The sequence below is a fragment of the Portunus trituberculatus genome, chromosome 11 (assembly GCF_017591435.1).
Source record: "Portunus trituberculatus isolate SZX2019 chromosome 11, ASM1759143v1, whole genome shotgun sequence".
Taxonomy (NCBI): Eukaryota; Metazoa; Arthropoda; class Malacostraca; order Decapoda; family Portunidae; genus Portunus; species Portunus trituberculatus.
Window position 1 is genome coordinate 6474148 of NC_059265.1, and position 8018 is coordinate 6482165.

The 8018-nt window shown below is 39.5% G+C and overlaps 2 long non-coding RNA genes across 2 annotated transcripts; one reads left to right on the forward strand and one right to left on the reverse strand.

Annotated features, from left to right (window-relative positions):
* Positions 1 to 824: 824 nt before the first annotated feature.
* On the reverse strand, positions 825 to 4780 carry LOC123502486. Its single transcript, XR_006674143.1, has 2 exons — positions 4649 to 4780; positions 825 to 997 (listed from the first exon to the last, which is right to left on the reverse strand). It is a non-coding gene; the product is annotated as an uncharacterized LOC123502486 (long non-coding RNA).
* Positions 4781 to 5605: 825 nt separating this feature from the next.
* LOC123502487 lies at positions 5606 to 8018 on the forward strand. Its single transcript, XR_006674144.1, has 4 exons — positions 5606 to 5691; positions 6277 to 6403; positions 7376 to 7468; positions 7856 to 8018. It is a non-coding gene; the product is annotated as an uncharacterized LOC123502487 (long non-coding RNA).

The window sequence follows — 8018 nt, forward strand, 5'->3', positions numbered from 1 at the left end:
CAGCACTGTAACTTTCTCACAGCATTTCATTACTATTATAACCAGGAAAGTGGCTCCAATGCACGTTAGTAATGATGTGGCACTGTTATAAGGCGGAGGTGACCTAAGTTGTGGTGCGATTAGCTGTCCAAACACCATAACACGCTCACTCTATCGTGGCTAAAGTAGAACTGAGGACTGACGGGCGACGGAAGCACTCATATTTACTCTGGGTACGAAGCGGAGACTAAAACCATTCGCTGATTTCCTCCTCTAAACACTGAAAAAATGAATATATAATATATATATATATATATATATATATATATATATATATATATATATATATATATATATATATATATATATATATATATATATATATATATATATATATATATATATATATATATATATATATATCTCTCTCAGATGTTAATGAAGTTTGATTTATTTGAGATTGTGTAAAATTATTTTAAGAAAGTTTGTCATGTTTTGAGGTCATTTAAGACAGTTTGGTAGGTTTTGAGGGCATTTTAAGACAGTTTGGTAGGTTTTGAGGGCATTTTAAAACAGTTTGGGATGTTTTGAGGGCATTTTAAGACAGTTTTGAGTTAATTTTAAGACAGTTTGGTAGGTTTTGAGGCCATTTTAAGACAGTTTGGGATTTTTTGAGGGCATTTTAAGAGAGTTTATCATGTTTTGAGTTAGTTTTAAGACAGTTTGATAGGTTTTGAGGGCATTTTAAGACAGTTTGGGATGTTTTGAGGCCATTTTAAGACAGTTTGACATGTTTTGAGGCATTTTGAGATAGTTTGGTAATTTTTGAGGGCAATATAAGACAATTTTGGGCATGATAAGACAACTTTATTGACATTAGGAAGGGTGCATGGAGGTCACAAGATTATTGGTGTTCTGTTTGTTAATCTCCAGGCCACATACTCTCCCTGTCTCCACCACCACCTGACCGCCACTCTCTCTGCATCTTCCATGCTGCTCACTGACAGCATTCCATCGTCTGCAAAGAATAAGTGAGTCACATTTAAAGTGTCATCTTTGAAACACAAATTTACACTTTCTAATGTCTTTATTATTATTTTGAAAGTTATTAACCCCTTCAGTACTGGGACATATTTTTACCTTGAGGTTTGTGTACCATTATACCATTTTGATGACATTAGGAAGGGTTATGGAGGTCAGAAGATTAATGGCCAGTCTTCACTATTTTAACCCCTTCAGTACTGGGACATATTTTTACCTTGAGGTTTGTGTACCATTAGACCATTTTATTGACATTAGGAAGGGTGTATGGAGGGCAGAGGATAAATGGCCACAGTTTTCACTATTTTAACCCCTTCAGTACTGGGACACATTTTTAACTTGAGATTTGTGTACCATTAGACCATTTTATTGACATTAGGAAGGGTGTATGGAGGGCAGAGGATAAACGGCCACAGTTTTCACTATTTTAACCCCTTCAGTACTGGGATACATTTTTACCTTGAGGTTTGTGTACCATTAGACCAGTTTGATGACATTAGGAAGGGTGTATGGAGGTCAGAAGATTAATGGCCACAGTCTTCACTATTTTAACCCCTTCAGTTCTGGGACGTATTTTTACCTTGAGATTTGTGTACCATTAGACCATTTTATTGACATTAGGAAGAGTCTATGGAGATCACAAGATTAGTGGCCACAGTCTTCATAATTTTTAACCCCTTCAGTACTGGGAGGCATTTTTACTGTGAGTTTTGGGCGTGATTAGACGATTTTATTGACATTAGGAAGAGTCTATGGAGGTCAGAGGATTAATGGCCTGAGTTTTCACTATTTGAATCCCCACATAATAAGTTTGTGAAGCTGTATAGAATCACCAAAATAGAAAACAGAATGACTATGTATGAGAGCACGTCCTGGTAGTGAAGGGGTTAATTTGCCAAGTGTTATGAAGGCTGTATGTACATCCCCCTGCTGTCTGTCTGTCTGTCTGTCTGTCTGATGCCACTTGTTAAATTTTGTGTTTGAAGTCTTAGTCTAGTTTTGTCTCCAGGGTAAACTTTTGTTATTAGGTCTAGTACTTTTTCATTTATTTGATATTCCATAAGAATTTTGATCCTATAATCCCTTCTTATACTGTCTAAAACTTTGCAAACATCTATTGATATGACAATTAAAGATTTTTTTACTTTGAAATGATTTTTGTACACAATATCTGAGTATGAACAGGCCATTTTCTAGCCTACCTCCCAGGAAGCTGGAGCGCATTCCCTATTATTGCACGTTATAATGGGTTCGGGATGCGGTAATTCTGATTTGTGGTAAGGTTTTCAGGAACGCACATGTACCGTGTAACGAGGACTTATCGTACAAGTAAAGTAGTTAAAGTACATTAATATACAGTTTAATGACGCAGTGTTGTCTGTGTGGACACTCTGTGTGGATGTTGGTGCTGTGAAGGAATGAAAGCTGTTTATGTGACATAGAGGAAATATATTATTATAAAAAGACTGACTTTGCTTCAATCCTGCAAATGTACCATACAAGAAGTTAAGAGATTTTTTAGCCACATTTCACTGAGTGTGCAGAGATTTATCTATTTGTGTGAGGAATGTGTTCCGAGAGCATCATGTCATGTCAAGATGGCACAAAGGTAAGCTGATTACTGACCTAAGCTGTCTGAGATGTCACTGCAGAACCAAAGCATTTTATCAGAGACAGGTCTATTCGTGGGGAACCTCAGTTTCAGTAAAAACACTCAATTTTATCCCAAAACACACTCAAAACACCATGTAACTCCTCAAAATGCCCCAAAACACACCCAGAGCTCAATACAAACACACACACACACACACACTCAATACATCCAAACCACTTAAAACACTCAATTTTATCCCAAAACATTTCAAAATGCCCCAAAACAAACTCTGAGCTCAATACAAACACACCCACACACACTCAACACGCCCAAACCACTTAAAACACTCAATTTTATCCCAAAACACACTCAAAACACCATGTAACACCTCAAAATGCCCCAAAACATACTCTGAGTATAAAGGTAAGCTGATTACTGAGCTAAGCTGTCTGGAGTGTCACTGAAGCAAAGCATTTTCTCAACAAGGTAAGCTGATTACTGAGCTAAGCTGTCTGGGGTGTCACTGAAGCAAAGCATTTTCTCAACAAGGTAAGCTGATTACTGAGCTAAGCTGTCACAATTGTATCGTCATTGGGCATTATCATTTTATATTTCTCCATGCATTCTAATATCATTCTTCCATTTCCATCTGGCTTTTGTGTTCCTTTGAATCCCACGTGGCCAGATTGTAAGCAGTAGATGTTGTGCATTAGTCTCTAGGATCTTCTCAATTTCCAGTTTGATAGTACCATTCCTTAGTTTATCATCTACACTAAAGTACACTACAGTTATGTTAAACTCCCATCCCCTAACCCCTTCAGTACTAGGACACATTTTTACCTTCAGATTTGTGTGCCATTAGACCATTTTATTGACATTAGTAAGGGTGTATGGAGGACAGAAGATTAATGGCCACAGTCTTCACTATTTTAACCCCTTCAGTACAGGGAAACATTTTCACCTTGAGATTTGTGTACCATTAGACCATTTTATTGACATTAGGAAGGGTGTATGGAGGACAGAAGATTAATGGCCACAGTCTTCACTATTTTAACTCCTTCAGTACTGGGACACATTTTACCTTGAGATTTGTGGACCATTAGACCATTTTATTGACATTAGGAAGGGTGTATGGAGGGCAGAAGATTAATGGCCACAGTCTTCACTATTTTAACCCCTTCAGTACTGGGACACATTTTTACCTTGAGATTTGTGTGCCATTAGACCATTTTATTGACATTAGGAAGGGTGTATGGAAGGCAGAAGATTAATGGCCACAGTCTTCACTAATTTAAGTCCTTCAGTACTGGGAAACATTTTTACCTTGAGATTTGTGTGCCATTAGACCATTTTATTGACATTAGTAAGGGTGTATGGAGGACAGAAGATTAATGGCCACAGTCTTCACTATTTTAACCCCTTCATTACTGGGACACATTTTTACCTTCAGAGTGACTAACTTTACCGATGAGAGAGAGAGAGAGAGAGAGAGAGAGAGAGAAGGGCTTAGTGACATATCCAGCCCTAACATTGTCAAGCCACACCATAAGACACCGCCAAGCTCCTCTGAAGTGACGGGTTGTGTGTCTAACCTTCATCAATAGAGTATAGTTGAAGTTGTTATTGTTTTTAAGGTTCCAGTGAGAGATTAACAACATTTCTAAATTATTAACTGCAGGAACACTCTACCTAGTCACCTCTGTGGCCTTCATGGAGAGAGAGAGAGAGAGAGAGAGAGAGAGAGAGAGAGAGAGAGAGAGAGAGAGAGAGAGAGTAGGGGATAATTTTACATAAACAGCCTGCCCCCACACACGCACATTAACCCTCATAGTAATAATAATAACACTGCTGCTCCTGCTACTACTACTACTACTACTCGCTCCTCTTTTGTCCCTGGTATGCATTTGAGGCGCGCAGCAGCAGCAGAAAACGGTGAGAATTGAAGGAAATGTTGGGGCGGGCTGTGGGTGTGGGTGAGGTGGGCGGCGGGCGGTGTTAACTGGGGTACATATACACAACCATCGCCTTATTTACCACAGTAATGGCTATTTATCTAGTGTGGTGGTTGATTCTGGCTTTGCTTCACTCTCTGGGTCTGGAAACACAGGGGGAGTGGAAGCAGACATTGCTGGACTGTCCATGGGGAAGGCAGGGTGAGGCGCCCCCGTGGGTTCAATATTGACGTAGATAATTCATTTAAAAAATCGCCACAAGAAAAACGGCTCCCAGACTAGTATACACTACACTTTTAGGCGCGATAAATAGTGTAACTAATAATCAAAATATAATATTCCTACCGGGTGGTTTTTTATTGAAAGCGGTGGAAAGGAAGGTGTTTGTGTCCAATTAACGGGTGACAAACACACCACAATGTCGAGATGGAAAGCTCACCCAAACTACGTTATATTACATTTTCTGAATAACACAAATTTTCGCTTTCCAGCCGAATAAAGAAAACACAGATTCTTTGTCATATAAAGATTTTTGTTTTCTATTTTGTTACCATTCAAAATTTTGAAATTGAAAATACGAATAGGTAGACTAAACTTTATGGAATATTGTTACTTGAATCATGTTTTTCATATCTTTTAAGTGTTATATCAAGCACCAAAACAATCCTAGGCGTGGTAAGAAAAAAAACTTTATATTCCTTGCAGTGACTTTAACGTTATTTTTCGGTAAACCAAAACACAGCTGGACTCGATTCTATTGTAGTTTAGAAATTAGTTTACTTTACTAATAACAAATCAGATATCAGAAAAGTGCCAACTTCACTAATTAAGTAGAAATATTTCAATCCTTAAGGCGAAATATGTTCTTTATCAAGATTTCTGAGTGACCCCAACACCCCCATTTCGGTATTGGGAATATAATACACATGTTATTTTCATTTTTCTTTACCATATCATATTTTATTTATTTTATTTCAATGTTATTTTGAATTTTATAAGAAGTTTGAGTGATAGAGGAAGTGTATACAATGATGTCGACATTTTGCGTAGAAGAAGAAGAAGGAGAAGATCCGCCATTGTTAGCTCTGTTATGAGATTTACAGTTTTTCAACATTTGTGGAGCAGGTGAGTTATTCCCAAGTGGGTGCGTGTACATGCTTATTATCTAAAGTATGTAGAGTTAGTGAGACGTGCCAATTAAGGTGAAAAAAGTGTGGTAAAGTGAAAATAAGTGCGTCTTTATAAGCAAACTTTTGGGTTTTGTTGCCTCATATTTGCGGTGGTCATTCCTGCCCTCCTACGCATTGTCACGCCCCCATATTGCCTCCATAGATAGCTTATGCACCCATACACCTCCCATGCGCGGGATAGTTTGATAGTTGAAGCGGTTACTGAGATATGGTGGTGTTCTTGTGTTAGGCAGTGTCCGCCATCCTGCCTTCCACATCGGCCCTCTCTGTGTTAACTATTTTCAGTTTTTCTTATTTACTACGCCTTGTCACGCCCCCATATTGCCTCCGTAGATAGTTTGTGGATCCATACACCTCCCATATGCGTGATAGTTTGATAGTTGAAGTGGATAGTGAGATATGGTGGTGTTATAGTGTGGTAGGCAGTCCTTCACCCTTTCCTACGCCTTGTCACGCCTCATTTATACTATTACTACCACCACCACCACTACCACTACTACAACAACTACCACTATTCCAGAGGTGCACCATGGCTTGCCACAATGTCACAATGGGTTCTTGGAGAGCCGCTGCTGTTGACTTGCTGCATGTCTCCTCTCTGCGGCAAAACTCACAAATACTCCACTCACCAAGTTCCAGAGGGAGAGGTGAGTGTGTGGGTGTGGGAAAGGTGTCCTCAGGTGTGCTGTGAGTGTGGTGTGTGTGTAAGTGTGTTTTTTGTACGTTTTTGTAATGTCAACTATAGCTACCTATGTATAGTGGTTTTTTTTTTTTTTTGGTGTGGGTTGGCTAGGGTAAACTTATTGTGGGCGTTTTCCAGGTGTGATATAAGGGTTGTTTGTGGAGTGTGTGTGTGTGTGTGTGTGATGCAATATTTTTAGGTAATTTTTGGTGCGTTTTGGTTAGGTAATGTTTGTCTTGTTTCCTCCATATCTCTCTCCACAGGTTACCTCCAGGCTTTTCCTTCCATAGACTATTTCCTCCATGTTTCCTCCACCTTCCCTCCAATTTTGACTCTCCTATCTCACTTCTATCATAGTCAAAATAGTACTTTTCTAAATCTCACTTCAAAACCTGACAATTTTTCTCATTTTTCCCTCCACCACCTCCTTTTCTTTCCTCCATATCTCCTCCACACACCAAGCTGTGTACTGTGCTGGTGTGTGCAGGTGTGGGAAAGGTTTCCGCAGGTGTGGTGTGTGTGTGTGGTACGTGTGGTGTGTGTGTAAATGTTTTAGTGTAAGCTACTATATATTTTTTGGGTGTGTGTCTTTTGCATTTGCCAGTGTTTGCAAAGGGTTGTTTGTGGTTTGTTGGTGTGTGCAGGTGTGGGAATGGTGTGTGCTGGTGTGCTGTGTGTTTGGTGAGTGTCGGTGTGTGAAAGCGTGTTTTTCCTTACAATTTTGTCTCATAAACCTCAATTTTTTAACTTGTTTTGGCCGGAAAATATTTGTCTTTTTAAAATCCTCCTAATACCACCACCACCACCACCACCACTGTCCAACCACACCCACAACCACCACAAACAACCAACATTACCACATCAGATGCTCACAAAACCACACCATTTCACTACCACCACTAGTACTATTATAACCACCACCACCTCCTCCCAACAGGATCACCAGCCACCACCGGCCGTACTAAAGGAAGTGGCTCTATGTAGGGATGGAACATAGCAACTACACCAGCTGGGACACACCTAGCCAACTGTGAGTATTGAAGGCTGTTTTAGGGTGTTTGAAGACTTTGAGGGTGTTTAAGGCTACTTTAGGGTGTTTTAAGGCTGTCTTAGGGTATTTTTAGACTGTTTTAGATTGTTTAAGGCTATTTTAGGGTGTTTGAAGAATTTTAGGATGTTTAAGGCAGTTTTAAGCTATTTTAAGGGTGTTTAAGACTGTTTTAGTGTTTTTAGGGTTATTTTAAGGCTATTTAAGGGTGTTTAAGACTGTTTTAACTATTTTAGGCTATGTTAGGGTGTTTTAAGGGTGTTTCAAGATATTTACAGTACATGCACACACCATCGCTCCATCAGTGCTTCATCTTCTCGCTTTGTGTGTTTTTTATGATTCAGTGACAAAGTGACTAACTGTTTTCAGGGACACTGGGTACGGTGGCTTGGGGAGAGGGACCATGTGGCCTGAGGGGAGGGGTGGTGGCCGGTGGGCAGTGTGTTACTGACCAGTGTGGTGTAATGGTGTTGTCATTGTCACCCTTGAGGAATTCTGAGGGTGAGCTGGCTCTATTAGATGAATTACAGGA